Consider the following 20796-nt stretch of genomic DNA (forward strand, 5'->3'; position numbering starts at 1 on the left):
ATCTCCCCTCTTCCTTTCTTGCGGTGCTCTCAGTCCTCTCTTCCTTTTCTTCCTTCTTTTCGAATTCATGCTTTCAAAGACATCCTTGGCAGAGAGGAGGGGGAGAGGGGAGACAACCCCATGGAAACTTCCCTCTTCTTTAGTTTCAAGCTTGTTCAGAAAAGAAGCAGGACTGGGAAAGAGAGAAAAAGCACACGGCATTAAAAACCCTGGAAATATGCTCCTGCTGCTTTTCTGAATGCCAGGGGAGCGTTATCTGGCCTTGCATGCAAGGAAGGAGAACTTGCGCCTTGTGAAGTGTAATAAGGAACACAGAGCCTAATGGAAAAATCATTTGCTTGTGGCATTTAATTAAATATGTAAATTTATGAACGGCCCTGAATTCATCAAATTAAAAGGCAGAGCTGTCGTGAATTTTGATTTGATTTTCTCCATGGGCTTTCCCTCCATCCTCCCCCACTCCTTTTCCCTTTAATCAAAGAGGTGGCGTTTGGAGATGGCTGAGCTGCTGCCAGGCCTGTCCTCAGAGTTTCCCTCGGGGTGATGCACAGACAGGGTGTTTTTATTCCCTGCACATCAGCCACTGATCCAAGAAGATGGAAGGTGGGTGGGTGCTTTTTTGCTTCAGGGGATCCAGTGCAAAGAGCATGGAGACACAAGTGGTCCCCACCTGTCCTCTGGTCCTGGAGCTCGGTGAGTGGCACCATGTGCCTGGAGATCTGATACAACTCACCCCTTCCGATTTCAGTGTCCACAAACCCATCCTGCATCTGGAGGACTGGCATTGCCTTGTGTCCTCTGCTATTCCTTGTAGACAGCAGAGTCACATCACCTCTTACCTGATGCACAACTCCCAGCCCAACCATGGAGAAGAAAACCCTTCAGTGAGGGGGCTTCAGTCCCTTGCAGTGCTCCAAAACCTACCTTGAACTTGCATCCTAGCACCACAATTCACATCATTTACTGCTACCATGGCATCAGAACTTCTGATGCGATGAACATGTAGCTTCAACCTTTTCCCACAGGCTCAGAGATCTGGGACTTGGGGCATAGCATGCATTTCTCTAGGGGCCCATTGCTGCTCAGCATGAATCACTGGCCTGCCTCCAAAAAGCCACCATCCATCTTCAGAGCCAGGATGCCCAGGGAGGTGATTTTGTCAGATCTGAGCTAAAGTGGCCCTTCTGACTTGCTGCTGACCAGGTAGAATCTGGAGTTGCCTCCACCTTCCCATGCCCAGCTCAACTTCTGGGTCTGAGCTTGGGCTATAAGGTTTAAAGTGAACAGTTCCTGCTGGTCCTTTTACCCGTGTGCAGTCCCAGCTGGTGTAGTGCATCAAAGACTCTTTCTCAGCGCAAACTTAATGACAGCCTGCGTTTACTTCTGACATGTTAATCTGCCAAGCAGCTAGAATGGGTGTTCAGGTGACAGAGCAGAATTGCTTTTCCTCAGCTCACCATCATCATCTGCCTGCCTCGTAGGGTCCATCTGGGCAGGAGTGCAGAACTGAATGGGCTTGTGCGGGAAACACCAGCCAAAAGCAGAGAGGGCAGAGAGCATCAGGGATAGTTAGAGACATTACAGGGACAGCAGAGCCTCTTGGCAGCCAAAAATTTGTATTGAGCTCCAGAGGAAAGAATAGCATAGAAAAGTTAAAAAGCAGGGTAAGAGAATGTGGAGTTCCATATGACAAGTCTGTACGTTTACGTTTGTGCAAGCCAGCCATAAGACTGAAGTAATGTCCATGATGACATGGCCATGGCATTCTCCATTACAGCAAACATTGCAGAGGGCACATATGTCTGACCCTTTCTACTTTACTGAACTCCAGCTCTCAGCTGGAGCAGTAGATGTGCCTGTAAGGTGTCCTCATTCCCCCAGACACCCCTGTCACCACAGCAGTGCCACCTCTGCCTGTGGACTTTTGAGATAGCAGTGAGGAAAATCCTGAGATTTGAGCAAGTTTCTTTTAAAAGACCCCAGTGTTTCATTAAAATACCTTGCCTTTTCACCAAGTGACTGCAAGATATCTCTGCAACAACTTCATCAGCATTCCCACCGGCTCCAGGCTTTCCCATCTGAGGTTGGATGACAAACTCAAATCAGGGGGGCACTTCACAGGGGCCACCCCAAGTTTCCAGGGAGCAAAACTGAGCCCCTGTTTGTCTATATGTTTAGGAAAAGTTGGATGTGTTTTCCTGCCTTCCCAGGCTGCTTTAGATCTGGGGTGAACAGATCTTGAGGTGTAAAATCCACCTCGTTTTGGCACTGGCAGCCAAGACGTTGTGCAAGCACAACCCCCAGAGCACACAATGTGCCTCGCTTCCCACTTACAGCTCCTTGCGGGAGGTGCTGCAAGTGGATTGCTGACTCCCCAAGTATGCCACCGATTATCTGTCCAGTTTATTTATACCTCTGTCTGAAGCAGGGAGAAGAAATCTGTTGTGTGTCATGCACATTTATCCTGCTGCGAAGCTGCACTGATACACATGGTAAACAGCAAGCGGCGAAGGGGTGTGTGTCCTTTCTTCCAGCCCACGCCTGTTGCTGATTCTCCAAAGAGACCAGGGACAGCTCCAGCTGTGCAAATGAAATTCAAGAGACTTAATAACATTTTAATGCATGCTCTTAGCATTGAGGGTTGGGGATTTTTCCCTTCTTCTTGCTTTCCCTTTGATGGTTATAAATGGAGGGGATGTCATTTGCTTGTACAGCTGCAAGGCCAGGTCTTTGGAGAAGGTAGGGAGGATGAGGGAGATTATTTTATCAAGAACTTGAAAGAAGGCATAAAACGGTAATATGCAGGTGTGCTGATTTCCCAGAGAGCTCTAATCAACTAATAATCTAATCTGTCAGCCTGTCTCAGCAGTGATAAAAGTCTTCATGGCTCCTGGGGTGAAACTGTGGTGCCCATTATCCCAGCCCCAACACTGAGCTGTTGGGTTTATTCTGGAGAAGACAAACCTGGTCATGAGCATCCGCCCAGGAGCTGCCAGTGGGGAACTGTCCACCCAAGGCCCTTACCTTCACATGGTCTTGATCTCCAGGAGAGGTGAAGGACTGTTGAGGCTATAGGCGATGGCTGTGAAGCAGAGCCTTCATTGTAGAATGTAGAAACATTCCTGTTTCTACAGGATAGCCAACATCCACTGCCCAAATACTCCCAGGAGTTGCAATGCCCCTGAATTTTTGGTCAAGACAGAAAACCCCAGACAGTGAGGTTCAAAGTTTCTCCAGGCAATGCCTTCCTGTGGTAACTGATACTTGGTGGTACAATGGTCCTTGCCTATGTCCTGTCCCACAGAAGTACTTTTGGGAACTCCAAAGATGAGCACTATGCTCTTGACAGAACGTTGCCATTGAGGATGCACAGTTTTTGCAGTCTTTCTGTTGGTGAGCACATTATCACAGATGGGTTGAATTCACTGGTGACTTACCCACATTGCTACATTAGCTTCATTATCACCTTTCGGATATCGGGGTGACAGTGCCTCATGCTGGTTGTCTCTGTTAGGACTAAGCATGTGTTCTTAGTCTGCGAGCCAAGGCACAACATCACCTGGTCATCTTGTTTACCATGTTTCTTCCCCTATGAGATGTTCTTGGCATGCAGAAGAGGAAGAGTGGACTGAGCTGGCAGCTGGCAATAGACAGATGACGTAAGAAAATTCCTGGGTGCATCTATAGCTGCCGACATCCATGTCTGCTCTCCCCTGCATCACCCTAGCCAGACAAACCCACAGCTCACAGGGTGGTGCTGAGCTTCTGTCCTTGCTACCCAGGGTACCTGAGGCCATGTTACCTGCACAGCCTCTCTCATCCAGCCACAGAGCCATGAGAGAGAGGAGCCGGAGGTTTGCTGTGCTCTCTTTCCCTTCCTGGGCCAGAAACATGACCAGTCCCCCATCAACAGAGACTGTCCATCTCTTCATCTGGCTGGGACAGAATGTGGGAAGTCTTCCCAGTATCAAGTATCTGGACTAAACACAGCAAAAACAACACAAGCAAAGAAGCCATTTCTTTCTACATGTCAAGGAATGAAGGAGACACAGGTGACTGTGACCCACACCCTGGTACTCACTATGCCCATGCGGAGCTTGGCCCATCCAGAAACAACAGACAAGAGTTTGGAGTGATGTTAAGGCAGTAAATGCTGGGTTTGTGTAATCCGTAGTTAGGTTCCTGCCATAGCTCCCCTGGGGGAATGCTGCATCATCCCAGTGGAATGGTCTGTCCGGAGGTGTCAGCCCTGTCATAATGCAGCCATGCTGGAGATGTTGCATGACTGGCAGGAGTGGGATCTGACCGACTGCAGGAGGAATAACTGCAGCAGGAATTGTCATGAGGTAGCCTGGTAGCTTCATGAGCACATCTTTCTGTTTAATAAATCAGTAGAACTACTGTTTGGAAATCTGTCATTACTAAAAAAAAAAAAAATCTACTACCAAGAAAATGTTTTCTTTTGCAGCTCGGGGCTTGAGCCAAAGGTATCATGTTAGAAGAAGCATACAGTGAGTCAAAGAGCCATGGCACAGCAGACAAGGGCCAAGTGGCTGGGGGCTCCTTAGTTTGAAGAGTGCAGTCAAGCAAAACCTGTGGTACACCCACGCACACAGACATGGAATATGGCCCAAGTGCCACCAAACTTTTCCTAAGCCATCTTCACCCATCTTCTCATCAGAGCAATAGAACCAAATACATTGCATATATTTTTAATCCCCCAAACCAACCAATCTATTTAGGATAGGGCACAGGTTCTCTGCCCCAAACGTCACCCCCCAGCCCCCAGCAAAAAGTCAGGGCTACCTCTGGGCCATTCTGCCAAGCAAAGATTTTCAAAAGCTCCCGGGGATGACAGGAAGAGTGTTTTCCTGATGCAGGAGGGCCACAGGAGTGGTCCACACCCTGGGCATGAGCCTCACTGCCCTTGGCATCCTTCAGCCTATCTTTGAACTGGCTGAGGACAGCAGCACGTAGCCAGGAAAGTTGTCAGCTCTCTAGGGATCTCTGATCATGGAAGACCACAAAGTTTTATGGACAAATTGAATTCTTCTCCATAATACAGCCCAGGCCCATCCAACTGAACTAAAATGAAGTATTTCTGCAGGTCTGTATTTATACCATCAGGCTAGAAACACTTTCTTTATCCTTTACATGCCACTGAACCCCATGCAAACACACATCTTCCCCTTCATGAGACTCTTGGTGAGTACACATTATGCACTATTGTATCTCCTTCTCCAAATAAAATGTCTTCATTCAGTCAGGCCCTCTTACTCTCCCCTGCACCGTTCATTTTCTTTCCAGAGCTCTTGCTGGTTCTGTTTGTTTGGAGAATTGCTGCATGGTGCCATCAGGGAAAAATGACACCACTCACATCCCATGAAGTCAGTGCAGAAGCACTTTGAAAATGCGAACAGTCAGGACAGCCTGCCAGGAAGGGCCTTTGTTTGGCTTTGCAGCCAGATCTCTGAATGTCTGAAAGTTCCACCCAGGAGCTGACTCAGAAAATTCCTGTCTGATACTAGTTTGCTGCTGTTGCATGGCTCTTCTCACATTTTGGAAGCAGCTGCACCACATGCATGGGTCTGGCCCCAAAACAATTCTGTGGGAGATGTTGAAGCTGACAAAATGCTCAGAATTTCCCTAAAGCAAAGTGTGAACATGTAGGGCATCTTCATCACTCTGTTTGGACCAGTGCCTCCCATCAAAAAGTGCAGGAATTTTGCGAAATACAAGCACATTGCAACCAGGGGTTCTCCCAGGATCTACCCCAGCCAGTAAAACCCAGCCTGGAGGAAAGCCAGCTAAGCAGCGATGCCCCGTCTGCCTGGCCTGCCTTGGTCATTGCCTCTGCTCCAGATGTTTCCCATTTGAAGCCTGCTTTGCTTGTTGTTATCTTTTCTTCCATAAAGGCCCCTCTCCTGCTTTCCTTCAGCTGCTCTCAGAGGTGTGGAGCATGGGAACAAGCACAGTTTAAGGAGTTTCTGTCCATGACCCTGGGAGATGTTGGAAATCAATGGCATAGTCTGGCTGGAAGCCTGCAGCTTGTAGTATTCCCCAGGTTGGTACTGGGTCCAGTCCTGTCCTACTCACTCACCAGTGACCTGGGTGAAGGGCAGGGAGCACCCCCAGCGAGTTGGCTGGTGACACAGAGCTGGGAGGAGCAGCTGATGCCCCAGGGTCTGCGCTGCCGCTCAGCAAGGCCTGGGCAGGCTGGAGAGTTGGCGGAGAGGAACCTCACGGAGTTCAGCCAAGGCCAGTGCCAGGCCCTGCCCTGGGGAGGGACAGCCCCACGCACCAGCACGGGCTGGGGCTGCCCTGAGGGGATCCTGCCCCTGCCCTGCCCCGGTGAGGCCGCCCCTGGAGTGCTGTGGCCAGGGCTGGGCTCCCCAGTTCCAGAGACAGGGAACTGCTGTGGAGGTTCCAGCGGAGGCTACAAAGGTGATGAGGGGACTGGAGCATCTCCCTTATGAGGAAAGGCTGAGAGCCGGCCCATTTAGCCTGGAGAAGACAGGACTGAGAGGGGATCTTATCCATGTCTGCAAATGCCTTAAGGGCCAGTGTCAGGACAGGGCCAGGCTCTTCCCAGTGGTGCCCAGCGACAGGACAAGGGGCACAAACTGCGACACAGGCAGTTCCATCTGAATGTGAGGGAGAACTTCTTTACCCTGAGGGTGGCAGAGCCCTGGCACAGGCTGCCCAGAGAGGCTGTGGGGTCTCCTTCCCTGGAGACATTCAAACCCGCCTGGACACGACTCTGCAGCCGGCTGGAGGGGAACCTGCTGTGGCAGGGGCTGAACTAGGTGATCTCCAGCACTCCCTTCCAACTGTGACCATGCTGTGATTCTGTGAAATGGCAATGCACAGAGCAGAGCAGGAGTTGACAGCCCCAGAAGAGGCTTTGGTAGATGCTTTGGTATCTACAGCAGAGATGCTAAAGCCAGGAATGATGGCAACAGGAGGTGCTAGGTAGGCAGTGATGAAGAGCAGGGTCTGGGAGGCACCAAGACACCTCAAGAGGCGGGACAGAAGGTATCTGGGGAAGCAGCTGCTGGCAGCATAGTCACAGCTGCAGAGGTGCACATAGGGTGTGGGCTGAGGAGGAGGGTGGGTGGTAGGACTGAAGAAACCACTGCTGCAGCGTGATCCTCCTCCCAACACCTCCTCTGCCAGGCCCCTAACCCAGCTCCCTTCAACCTTCTGAAGAATTTTATGTGAAAGCAACTAAGATGTACCGAATTTTTCCCTTTTTCTGCTTTCTTCTAATGCCATCCGGGCTGGGAGCTCCAGACTCTTCCCAAAATGAGAATAAGTGTGATGCTGCACACTGAGCTGCTGAAAAGCAATCCTTCCTCCTGGACTGGCTTTCTCCTAGCTAAGCTACACTAAGCTTAATGGCTCCCAAATGTTATAGATGCTCCTCTAAGAGTTTTGGGAAACTAAGCTCCACCCATCCTCTGGGAATTAGGGCAACAAATGTTGAAAATCTGAACAGTTTCCTAATTGCTGAGAGTGTTTGCTGCCATACTTATCCACTCTGCTTCTAAACCTGCTTCTGAAGCTACTCAGCTGTGCAAGGGTGGGTCTCCTAATTTTGGAACTTGAGCTACACTGGGATGCAAAAAAAACAAAACAAACAAACAAAACAAAAAAAAGAAAAACACACCTTTTTTTAATATCCCTCTCTTCACAAAAAGCTTTCACTGCTTCCAGCAAAGAGAAGGTGGCAGAGGGTTTCTAATTCTGAAGCTGTCAGCTCATTTGTTTCTGTGGCAGCTGGAGCAAGCTGAAGTGATGAGGATCTGGAAATTGGTGTGTCTGAAAGCTGTGCCTGAGCCAGCAGTTTTTATCTGGCTAATAATATTTATAATCAGTTGACTTTTATTGGAGGGGGGATGGGGGTGTGGAGGGAAATTAGAAGGCTGAAAATGTCTGGAGATTTTAACCCTGCCAAGTACCAGGCAATCTTCCTTCATACTTTTTTTCTCTCTGTGGCCAGCATCACAAATTTTCTGTGTCTTTCTTGAGTGGGGTTGTCTAGTGAAATTAGTGATTGTCTTTCACTAGGGCACACAGGCACCAGCGTGCTCTTTCAATGGCTATTGTTATTTTCATTTCAGACAGGACCAGGTCAAAGTGGTTGGCTGGAAAGGAAGAACCCACCTTTCATCATTTCCCAGAGCTAGGAGTGTTCATCAGACCTGGTGTCCCGCCACTTCAGTCATGGACCTGACACCTGGAGAGTGGGGCAGCACAGACCCAGTGACTGGGGAGACCAAGGCTGTATCTCAGTGAAAACTTTGTAGAGAATGGGCTGTAGGCAGCAGTCCTGAGACCCTCTCAAGGGTCCAGATCCTCTCATTTGGACCTTGGTCTTCCATCCTTGAAATAGAGGTGAACTCATAGCGTGCTGGGAGAGCCTGAGCTTTAGTCCTCCTACCTGGGCCTCCCTTTAAAACCTGCCCATGGCGGTCAGCTCGCCTTTTCCTTTGACTGGTGATATATGGATTCCCAGCACATGAAGAGGTCACCAAAGGCATGGAGGTCTCAGGGGACGTGATGCCCAGACCACATCCAGTATTCCCAGAGCCTGAAGCATATCCCAGTCAAGGCCAGGCTGGTGGTTGGCTCTCTAGGCAGGACATTCAGCAGCTTGGGGGATTAGTCAGCAAGACCCAAAGGACAGACAAATCAGGGACAGATTGCCACAGCCAACTGGTAGCAGCTCCACATCCTCCGCACAGCTCAAGACCACTGAGGTCAGCAAACCAAAGCCCAAAAAACCCCACAGATACTGGCCTTTCAGAGTAACTCAAGTTTCTGAGACAGCTCATTGGAACAGGGGTTTTCTCTCTTTTTGTTAAATTTGCTCCTTGTAGTTTTCTTGCAGAAGTGTGGAAGCTTGCAAGGGACCTCCAGCCCAGAGAGGAGAGGAGCTGGTGGGTGAGACTGGCAGGGTTCACCCTTCAAACTTCTCATCCTGCTTTTCAGCAACCTGCACTTGGAAGGCCAGGTCAGTTCAAAACCTATAGCATTCACTCTGCACCGAGCATGATCAGCTGCAGGAGTCCCTGGTCACTGTCCCCAGAACTGCAGCGCATTGTCACATGGGGTAACAGCCAACGCTGCCCAAGGTGGGTCAGGGAGGAACAGGAATCAAAGGGAGCCATGCTGGTAGGGAGCCTGGCAGGCACAAAAGCTTAACTTTGAAGAGTATATTTAGGACTCCAAGGATACCCAGTGTGCTGGTCTCCTTAGCAACAAAACATCCTTTGCCCCCAAAGAGGACAAAGATGAGGACTCACCCCACATGCCTTCCCACGTGCTACACACAAGGTGGGAGGGTGACCTTGTCCCCACCTGACTTGTGACAGCCATGCAGGTGTCTTCTCTCCCAAGACACCAAATTGCAAATGATTCTGAAAAACCTGGCCACAGCGAGGTACTGGTGATGGCTAGAAATTTTGTTTAGCCAAACACTGGAAAGGAATGTGGAAAATCCACACACAAAGCAAGAGATCTTCAGCCCATATTCCCGTTGGTGAACATCAGCTTTGCAACCCTTTTCCTCCCTTCTGCTCCCCTGGTGAGTGGCTCTGCTCAGGAGACACAGCCCAGTGCAAAGCTCACCTCTAGCTGGTTATCTCTGGTCTGCTGCAGGCAGGGAGATCACTGGGCTTGCTGGGCCACTGGACAGGCTTTACCTGGGCAAACCCAAAATCTCTAGAGCTGACCTGGCCTTAGCTGGCAACCAGCAGGCTCAGAGCACAGTGGCTGACTCTTTGCAGCAGCCTGGACCCGTTTTCATCTGAGATTTTGGGGCTGCTAATTTGCTCTCTCCCCATACACATGATTCTACTTTTGAGGGAGATGAAAAGGGTTGAGAGACAAAGAGTCTTTTCAGAAATGAAATCAAGCTGACAATTTCAGGATGCAGTCTGACCGAGATGATGAAGCAAAAAGGTTTGCCTCCCACACAGGCTGGCCCGAAACCCATGCCTATGTCTGTCCATCACAAGCAGACGCTGTCAGCCTATGTGTAATCCTGCCAGGATAGCCAGACTGCTGAGAACAGAGTGGAGGAGACAGTTTCTCTGCTGATCCCAATTGCTGCAGGCTCTCAGGTCTTTGGCTGGCCACCAGTGTCCCTCCTATCTACGAGTTTTCTCAGATTGAGGGATACCATGGCTGGTACCTCCCACTGACTAGGAAATCAGCCCTCAGAGGAAAATCAGTCATCAAAAAGGGGCATGCTGCCACCATGTAGGTCCAGACACCATGGCTGTCCACAAGGATCAGAATAATTATGAATCCAGAAGCATCTCCCTCTTGAAACAGAGAAGAAACCCCCTGGTAGATGCAAAACCAGCCAAAGGAGGCCACTCTTCACTCATTACCCAGCTGAGATGCAAAGCTCCTTGACACAGGAGGCTGCAGATGCTCTTACAGGGTTTGGAAAGGGGCCAGAAGGAATTGTGTCAAGGGTTATCAAATGCAGAAAGGCCATCTCTGCCTCTAAACGGGAGGTTGTAGGTGGCTACTAAGCATGACAGTGCTGGGTAATGCTTTCATAGCCAGGAGCTAGGGTGTCTCTGAACATACTGTGTGTCTTGTGCAGCAACCCTAAAGGTCATTCCCTGTTTGTTTTAATCTTCCTCCTTATTCATCCGTGTGTCAGAGACACTGCTCTGGCTTAAAGGCACCTTTATTTCACTCCAGAAAGCTATTTCACTTTCTCAGGGCCCAAAAAGTCAATGAAGTAAGGGGATGAAGGCAAGACAAGGTCTCAGATGGATCCAGGCTGAACTCAAAACCACCTGGCACACTGGTCGCTGGTGCCTGGGAAAGGCTGGTTACCCTCCACTGGGTGGGACCCCTTGCTGCTCTTTACAAAGCCTGTACTTGCTCTGAGCACTGCCTGCTCTTCTCCAGCCTGGACAAACCAAAGTGGGCGTTGTGGGGGGAAGCAAAGATCAGCAAAGCCCTTCTGTCATCCTGCTTTGCACCGTTCCCACTCCAGCCTCTGCTAGGAACTTGCAAAGGCTCACAGGAGCTAATTAAACACCAGTTTATTCTTTATCATTGCTTGTCTCAGTCAATGACGGCGGCAGCCTGTGATGGCATGGACCGGGTCACACTTAATTAGCCATGAGATGAAGTGATAACCTTGAAGGCCGAGGCAGACCTAAGCAAGGCTAATACTCGCTGTCAAACTGGTGGCATTTCAAAGGCTGCCAGCTGAGATGTGCATAAACCAGGGAAAACAAACCCATTCGCATGGGTTCCTGCAACACCTCAGAAGCAGGGAGAGGGGAGGGGAGGAAGAAGAATGTGTGGCATGACGTCTGCTTCCCTAAAGCAGGGCAAGTTTTGCCTTTGAGCCATGGCTGTGAACAGATGTGGAAACAGCTGGCGCCAGGCTGACGGGCAGCCAGGGGAAAGGGAGCAAGGTGGGACCCCCACCACCCAGTGGCAAATGAAGTCTGATGCTCCAAAGCTTTCCCGCACTGGCTCAGAAGAAACTGTGGGTGGCGGAGATGGGTGGACACACAGAGAATAATCACCAACACTTATTTCCAATGCAAAACAAGCTGTGAAGTCTCCCTGAGTCAAGCTGGCTCTGCTTGAGTTCCCACTGGCACAGGAACAGGGTGTCCTCAGCGTCCCAACATCCTTCCATTCCCAGCTCAGCCTCTCACTCGGGACAATGCAGCCTGGGATGCCTCTGCTTTGCTGCCCCAAGGGACTGTCAGGTGGCCCTTTTGGTCTGAAAGCTTTGTGCAGCAGGAGATGCCTCCACAAGGGCACTGCTTTAATGCTGAGGAAAAGCTTCTGTGAATTTTCATGGAGATTAGCAAGCCTTTTTTGCAGTGGTCTGTGCAGACCTCTTGCTGTCCAGGCTCATGAGATCAGCCATGGAAATTGCAGCCATTTCCAGAGACAGCTGTTGAAACTTGCCTCTGGACATCCTTCTGCTGCTTTCCTCCATCCTCACAGCCAAATTGCTTCATGGGTACCTCCTTCTGCTTCTCCCACACTTGCTGGGGACCTGGATCCCAGATCTGAGCTGGGCCCCAGCCTGTCACAGCATCCTCACCTCAAAGCCCAGGGTGGAAAAGGGACCATGTCTGCGTCTTCTTGGCTCCAGAGCACATGTTCGCTTGTTTTCTTCCAGCTCCTTCTCCAAGATCCTGGTTTCATATTCACCCATGACTCTCTAGAGCAGGGACTTGCAGCATCTGAGGGAGGAATCTCCACCCTGCTTGGTGCAGAGCCAAAGCAGCATCCCCTTGCTTCAGCTCCAAGCTCTTCCCATGAGCTCTGGCAGCTCGGCAGCACTAAGCCAACTTGCTGTTGTGTAGGGGCTGACCCCAGAGATCATAAAAAAAACCCAACAAACAAATCAGAATCTGGATGAGTCACGTCTTCATTTGCAAGTCTTATTATATTGGGAGACCTAGTCAGTATAAACCTAGACCTTGGCAAACATCTAATGCAAGCAGAGCATTTTCCACCTGACAAGCCTATTGTGCACAACTATCATGGCTGTTCTAGACTTTTGAGAGTGCCATCTCTATACACATATACGGAGACACACAGGGAAGCCCATGGCACCCTCTCTCTCATACCCTGCTCAGCTTTTCCCAGGCAGCTCCAGCTGCTGTTGCTCACTGGAAAGCAGCACAATGCAAGTGGTCCTGCCAACGTGGGAGACATCAGTCCAAGGTGGGAGGGGAGCAAGCAGGAGTACACGGATGCGATGTGCTTCAGACTGCTGAGGTGAGGGACACATTTCCTTCCCTGCACAATGCTGGAGAAGGGATCTGGGGCTGGTGCCCATGGCTGATCCAATCTGGCAGGCTGGGCCAGCTCCTCCTGCTTCCTATGCAAACCCTCAAGGACATAAGGGAGGGCTCAGCCTCTTCTCTGAGTAGCATGTTTTGGCAGCTGCTTGGCCTTGAAGCACTTAGGGTCCCTTTCTCCACCCTGGATTGCAACAAACTCTGACTTTTTGATTGACAGGCAAGAATCATCATTTCTCCTTCAGCCAGAACAGCCTGAAATATCTTGCAATAACTTTGAATCTCCCCAGGCTCCCTTGGGAATAACAGCAATGCTATTTGCACTGCCATCAGTGTATCTGCCACTCCTCAGAGCTAACACCCTGCAAGCAGTGTCCTCCAGAAGCCCAGGGAGGAGAGGAGGAGGCAGGGCACCTTGGTCCTGGTGTTGCTTTATTTGGTAACTTAGCTGGAGTCCCCCAAAGGCTGCACTGATGTGTGCACCAGCTCTCAAGCTCCTCATTGTAACGCTGATGAACGAAGTGCCCCAAATGCCGTTTTGCATGCTGACCTCAAGGACCTTAATGAAGTGGCAGGTGCCGGATTCTATTCAGCTTTCATCCCTCAGTGCTGCCCTGTCTCTTGCAGCTAAGCTGATACAAGTTGTTTATGGACTTTTACCCATGGTCATTTATCCAGGGTGAGGCCATAGGAACATCTTCCAGACTTCAGCTCCTGGTAGGATTTTGGGTTGTACTAGCTAGCAACCTCCCAGTCAATGCCCTGGCATGACTGAAACTGCCACAGGTGTTCATCTCCATGGAGGAATAGAAATCTCATTTCTAAAGCCCTTTGAGATCACCTGAAGGAGGAATGCCTTATGAGAGCCAAACCTTATTATACTTCTGCATTTACAGAGATGCAAAACAGAAATATAGTAATATTAAAGGACTTTTCCAAAGCTGCAAGCTGGACGGTCCTAGGAGAACTAGAAATGAGCCCCAAGCACATGAATTACAGCCCAAATAGAAACTAGTCCTGGTCAATTGGTGCTTTCACTGCTTAAAGCTGTACCCTAGGGAGTCAGACAGGAGTTCATCTAGCTCAGCGCATTGCCTCCCATGGCACCATTAACAGACACAGTTTAGTGAGATGATATGAACCAGGATCTTTTTTGTCAGTTATTTTCCCCTTACTCCTCCAGCATCCCCATTTGTTCCTTCGGGGATATTAAGGGGACATCCCTGCCCCTCTTATATCTCTGTTTATGGACCTGCTGTCCATGAAATTATTTAATCCCTGGTGGGCTTGGATGTGCCATATTCCTGACTACCTGGGAAGGAAGCTGGAATGTAAATTGGGGTTGCAGTGCCAGCCTGGACCAGCCTTTACCCACCATGATCAATAAAGCCAGCAGTGCTCCAGGCACTGTGCTCTTTCCACAGCCCATGAGGCAAACCCCAGAGGCAGCTTTCCCTACACAAGCACCCGCAGACTCCACCGAAATCAATGGGTTTTTTTCCCCAACTAGAAGAAAATGCTGCCTATTTAAGACATACTATTTTCCATTTCAAATCACAGACCTTATAAATTCCTTGGGAGGAGAGGGACAAGTGAGAGGCAAGGAAGAACAAATCTCTGCAACTTACTGGCCCCTCATTTGGTCTTCTCTGATCATCCCAAAAGTGAGAGGGGAGGGGAACGTGATGCCACCCCTCTGTTTGTTGTGCCGCCATTCCAAAAGCATTTCCACTGCTTCCTCACCACTGCTAATGACAGGTCAGTGATGGCTGTGATTGACAAGTGTCACTATCTCTATTCTCACTTTCAAATCACCAGGACAAATACTATCTGTCTGTCTTGCAGCTCTACACATGTTACCATTCCTCCTGGAGCCATTGAGAAGCCTGGTTGAACTCAGTCACCCTAGGCTGTAAGATGGAGCATTGTGCAGCCCTGTCAGTAAGTGGGTTAAATGTTTCTATTCACAAAGCCCTTCTAGCAAATTAACTTAAATGCTGGAATTAATTTAACGAAGTCAACGGACTGAAACAGTTAAGCGAGGGGGGGGGGGGTGTTAGTCCATTTGGGGTTCTGTCAAATAAGACACGGCCCCAACATTTGGCATCTTCCAGACATGCCTGGTCAGTGGGGAAAGGCAGCAGCACCCCATCTCAGGGGGCTGAAGAGGAATCTGGGAGCCCTTGCAGCTCCTGGATCCCAGCACACAACAGTTCTTCACCTCCTGTGTGTCCAAGCACCTCCTGCCACTGTCAGGGTTAGTGGGTGTTTTCTGATGGAAAACAAGCATAGGAGATGCTTTCACATGCCTGACTTGCAAGTGTGAGCCCCTTGGCCCTGCAGAGCCACAAACACAGGCCTCTCACCTGATTTCAATCCCTATGGGTGGGATATGGGTCATTCAGTCTCTCCATAGTAGAGGAACAAGGTCCTATTCCTATTGACCAGGAGGTGTCACTTCTAGGCTTCACACTGCTGAGTCCACTTCATCTGCAGGGCAAGACCCAGTGGCATTTAGCAGTGACAGAGGTTGGCATGAGGTCGATGTGTGCCCAGGAAGGGCAAGGATGAGACCTGCTGCCTTTCCCAGGAAAGGCACCAGCCAGACCCTCTCCTGCAGGATCAGCACATCTCTGCCAGCTCCATCGGGCAAACACTTCCCTGCAAACATCTGCACAGTCACCACATGCCTATCTCCAGCCAGAAACCAAAGAGGGATGGTGATTCCCACGGGCACATCCCACCCTCCGATAAAATTGTTGGCTTCACATCGGATAGCTCTCCCAGCTGGCTCCAGGATGCTTGCCTCTCCCAGCTGGCTCTCCGGAGGGGTGTAGCTCTTCTGTTTTTCACCTTCTTCAACCCAAGTCCTTTTTCTCAGCAATACAAACACACAACAGGCTTCAGTATCCAATTCCCATAAACAAACAGCCTGTGTGATGAGCCAGTGTTGAGCCTGAGCTGTGGGTTTTGTGCAAAAGGAGTGCTGGGGTATCTCAATACACCCCACCAACTCCCAGTGCTCTAAAAGCAGCAGAGACAGTGGAAAGCAGCTCACACTTCAACAAACCCACAAATTTCCATCTTCCCCATCCTTGTATTATTATCATTATTATTGCTATTATTGTAAAAAGCAGTAAAACCCCACTCCAAGCCTTTACAGAGGGGAACAGCAATTTCTTACAGAGACAGCAGGGAGGTGGAGAGTTTCCATAGGACCTGCTGCATGGAATAAGAGCCAGGATCCTCCCAGGCTATCATCCAGCTCTGAGGACATCCAGTTGGAGATGGTTCAGAGAGTGGAAGGAGACCTTTCTCCCTCATGGGTAGTTTGCAGCCAGAACGTGCCCTTGGAGGATCCTCCCATCAATCCTGTCTCTACCTCCCAACAAAAGGCAAGTCTGTGGTGGAGGTAAAAATGGGTCCAAGGTGTTGCACTGCCAAGTGTCTGCCTCAGCCACAGATTTTGTGGAGGAAGACAGTCCCAGGGGGGCAAAGAGCTGTGTTTGATGGGTGACTGCAACCCATCAATGGGGTCTGCTTTCAACAGGCAGAGGGGGAGGTCCGTTCCCAAAGCCACTGGCCCAAGGCAAAGCAATTGAAGGATTCAAGCATTTAAGAGATTTTCTGGAAAGGTTTTCACTTCGATTGACCTTTAAAAGGCCAATTCTGATGCTTTAGTAGTTAAAGCTGATCAGTGGGGGACATTGTTAGCACTTATTTATTTATTATTTTTTACCCCATGTTCTTCCAAAATGACACTTAACTCTCTAATCCCAGCATCATCTAAACCACCTGGAAAAAACAGGTTTGTGACTCAGGACTTACTTTTTTTCATGTGTGTTCTCTTGATCCAGCTTCCCTCCATCCCCTTGGCCCTGCTGAGCCACAAACATGGACTCCTCATCCAGGTCCCCTTTGCACCCAGTAACCATGCACCAGGCTCATGTCCAGTGCCTGCTGGATCCTAAACCACCACTCCTGAAGCCCAGGCCCTCCATGATTCTCTCTCCTCCTCACCAGCCCCCAAAACAACTGTCTAGCAAGACCAGTTCCATATAGTGCCAGGAGCTGTGTCTTGGTGATGGTGGCATTGCTCCTTAGGGCAAGAGCAACTGATGCCTCTTGATCAAGTATTTAATGTATTTCTTATTTACAGCATATTAAAACATGATGGGCAGGTATATTGGACCCAGAGACTTCACCACTGTCTGTGCCAGGGCTTCCCCAAATGAACTTGCTGGTTGCCCCCAACATTTAGGTATGGTGGTAGCATTGGCTGATGTGTTTCAAGATGCGGAAGAAGAACCACGTCTTCATCCTCTGCTCTTTGTACTCTTACAAGCACCTGTTGGCCTTGAAACTTTACCTCTACATCCTTCACCTTCCCTGCTTCTTGGCCACATCATGGTAGTATGAACCATCTCTTGGCTCACGGAGATATCTGCAAAATCCTCCTCAGATTACCACCCAGCGTGGCTTTGTGGCATTCAAAACGAAACTGGTAGTAGGGCTCTGGCCCTTTTATCAAAGCCTGTCATTCATTGAAGATGATTGTATTGTAGTTGAGGCCAGCTCCACCCCGAGGATGGTGCAAGGCACCTGGCAGCATTGTGGTGGACTTGAGCCATGGGAGATGCCAGCTCAAAGATGTTTCTGAATTTCAAGAGTGTCCAGGCTGTGAATTTCAGGGGTGTCATGGCACACAACCCTTGCCCAGGTCACTGCTTCTTCCAGCCACCTGGAAACAGTTGGTGGGGCCACAACTTGAGGATTTGTGTCCCTTTAACAAGAATTGTATTGGTTTGGTGACAGCACTAGGTCCCATACAGTGGGAAAGGATAAGATGCGGTCTCAATGAGGATGAGGGAGGATATACAACAGGAGCAAAACTGAGCCAGACCACAGACTCACCTGGCCCAGGGGACAACAGCAGCTGCCAAAGGAAGACTGTGAAAACCAGCCAGCACATAGTGAGAGTTTCCAGTTTACTCTTCCTGCTATTCATATCGCAGGTTTTCCACAAAGTGGTGCCTTCAGTTAATTTACCACATCTGGTATCTTTTCTGCCTTGATTTTTTTTCCCAGTTACTCCCATGTAACCTCTTGACATCCACAACATACTGCAGAAAAGTCATCAACTTAACTGCCTGTTGCATGGGGCCACATGCTCTGTTTGGAGACCATCACCTGTTACATCCTATTTTTCATCCTGGAGAAGACTCTGAACAGTCAATCCTACCCATCTTCTCCATGAGAATCTTGATTTTGTAGGCCACCCTTATAACAGTCAGTGTGTATTTGTATGTATATTCATACATAAAAAGGGGAGGAAAGATTCTTTCCTCATAGCCTAAAATGTTCCAAAAATAGCTACTCCAATCCTACTGGTTTGTTCACATTGTACCTCTGCTAATGAATTAAGGCTTTTATAGACTAAAAGGGCAAAAGTATTGCCACCAAGTAAATTACCTTATCTTCCCCAGCTGAGAGGCAGTGTAAAAAGAGCACAGAGAACAGGTGAGCTGTGGAAAATCATACAAAAGATGTATTGATTTTTTTTTTTATTCCCCTTCCCTCTTTCCCACCTTCCAGCTGGTGCCAAAGAGGAGATAAGAGCTGCCAGGACTTCTAAGGGGATGAGTCATCTTCTTTCAAGCCCCTGTGACTTGACTTTAAAAAGTCAATGAAAGAAAAGCCTCAGCAAAGTGAAAACTAGAGTCAATAAAAGAAAAGCTTCCACAAAGTGAAAACTGGAAGATCCACCAACCCAGAGCAAAGGAGGAATTATCCAAGGAAGGTCTGTTAATGGGAGCAGGAAGGGGAGGTGAGGAGCTCGATGTGCAGAAGTAGTTTAAAACCTGGCTCTGCCCCAGCCTCCTGCTCCAACCCTGGGCCATCCTGGTGGGGTGAAGGATCCCCTTAACACCTGGCTATCTTATATTTCTGTAGCCTGAAAGGATGGGGCATGAACTGAAGCCCCACATAGCTCAGCCCCTTCTGAGCAGGACACGGGTGTTTTCTGCACTAGCTGCAAATGAGAAAGGTACACAGCAGGTTTACAATGACGAGGCAGCCACACCAGCTCAGGCATGCCCTAAGTGGGTGCTGCATGCCTTCATGGCAGAAGTACAACAGAAGGGAGGTGACTGAGAAATCTTCAGGTCATTTCAGATAGCAAGAGGAGCTTACAATGATTTCCAGGGCAGGGAGCTTGTGAAAGAGGCTGCCAGCAGAGCAGACACAGAAAGGACATTTTTTCCCTTTGCCTTCCTCCCTCCATTACTTCAAAGCCTCCTAAACATTGGTTTAGTGGCAGGCCTGACTCACAGGAGGCTTCAAGGAGGCATTTTCCATGCAAGACCTCTCTGAGGGCTCTGGTGACTCATGGGGGCCTTAGGGAACACTGGCTGGCTGCCCTGCTTTGCCCCTTGGGAAGGGCAAGGGAAGGATGCTGCCTTCAGCCTGCACCCCTCATGCCACCCCGGTCCATGCATTGCACAGTGACCGTGATTGCTGGTCCTTTCCCAACAGACTCAGGACTCCTGACTGTTTTGGACCATCCTGTTACCAATTTCTCATGAATCTCATCTCATGTTCCCCAAGAGCTGCACAAAGCAACATGCTAGACATGATCAATCCTTGCTCAAAATCACCCGACCCTCTGCTGTACCACTAGTGGTTGGGCCATGGCTCTTTGTCAGCTGTCCTCGGCTTTCCCAGCCCCAGGGCTCAGCCCTGCAGCCTTCTGGTTTCACAGGGTTCAGCATGTCTTTGCTGCTGAATTTTTGCTCCTGTGTGTCTAAGTGTGTATGTCATGATACAGCCAGCTCCAGGTATAGGATGGTGTGACATTTCTACCTCTTCACAAGAGCTGTGTATCACTCAGAGTAATCCAGCTTCCCAGGTGCTCGAAGTGAACTCAAAGGCTTCATCTCTCCTTGTGCAGGGTGTAGCACCAATATTTCTCTACCACACACTGTCCAAACCCTGCTGGACACTGAGTCCCAGACCCAGCAGGACACCTATAGGATATCCACTGTAAATTAAGAATCTGCCTCATACACAGGCATGCCAGTGCTTTAGGTTGTGGTTTCAGAGGAGGCTCTAATCCATTTCCGAAGCATGGTACTGAAATCCCTGTAGAGGCAACAGAAAGGCGTAGAAAGGTCCGATGGCCTCAGGGGCTGATCCTGTCCCCCAGGTTAGCTGTCTAAATAAAATACACTGAACCAGAGACTCAATCACAGATTTCCTAGCAGTGCTCATTATCACAGCATCAGAGTATGTCACAACCCATTAATTAACTAATCTTTGTGTCCTCTGAGTACATTATCCCTACTTACAAATGAAGAATTGAGGTGCAGAGAGCTTAAAACCAAAAGTTTCCAGGAATGCTTATAACTCCATATCATGCATGATCTGGAGTGCTTGCCAGCACTGGCAGAGTGCTAAGCAATGCACAGCAGAGGCAGTGCCTTCTTCCCCACTTTGTGGTACCAGTTTCTCTGGTAATCAGTATAATTCTACCATATTTCCTGTTTCTCCCCTTTTTCCATTTTTCTTTCTGGCCCTTTTCTCCATTCACCTCTTTCTTTGCCTGCGTTAGGTCTCTTAGAAAAACATCCCCTGCATCCCGCACCCTTGTGGCATTTGTGGCTTTTAGGCTTGTGTTGCAATATAGAATCCTAGAATGGTTTGGGTTGGAAGGGACCTTAAAGCCCACCCAGTCCCACCCCCTGCCACGGGCATGGACACCTCCCACCAGTCCAGGCTGCTCCAAGCCCCGTCCAGCCTGGCCTGGGACACTGCCAGGGATGGGGCATCCACAGCTGCTCTGGGCAGCCCGTGCCAGCGCCTCGCCACCCTCACAGGGAAGAATTTAACCCTTATATCTGATCTAAATCTCCCTTCTTTCAGTGTAGAGCCATGCCTCCTTGTCCTGTCACTGCAGGCCCTTGTAAAAAGCCCCTCTCCAGCCTTCTTGTCA

This window comes from Falco rusticolus, chromosome 1 (assembly GCF_015220075.1).
Source record: "Falco rusticolus isolate bFalRus1 chromosome 1, bFalRus1.pri, whole genome shotgun sequence".
Taxonomy (NCBI): Eukaryota; Metazoa; Chordata; class Aves; order Falconiformes; family Falconidae; genus Falco; species Falco rusticolus.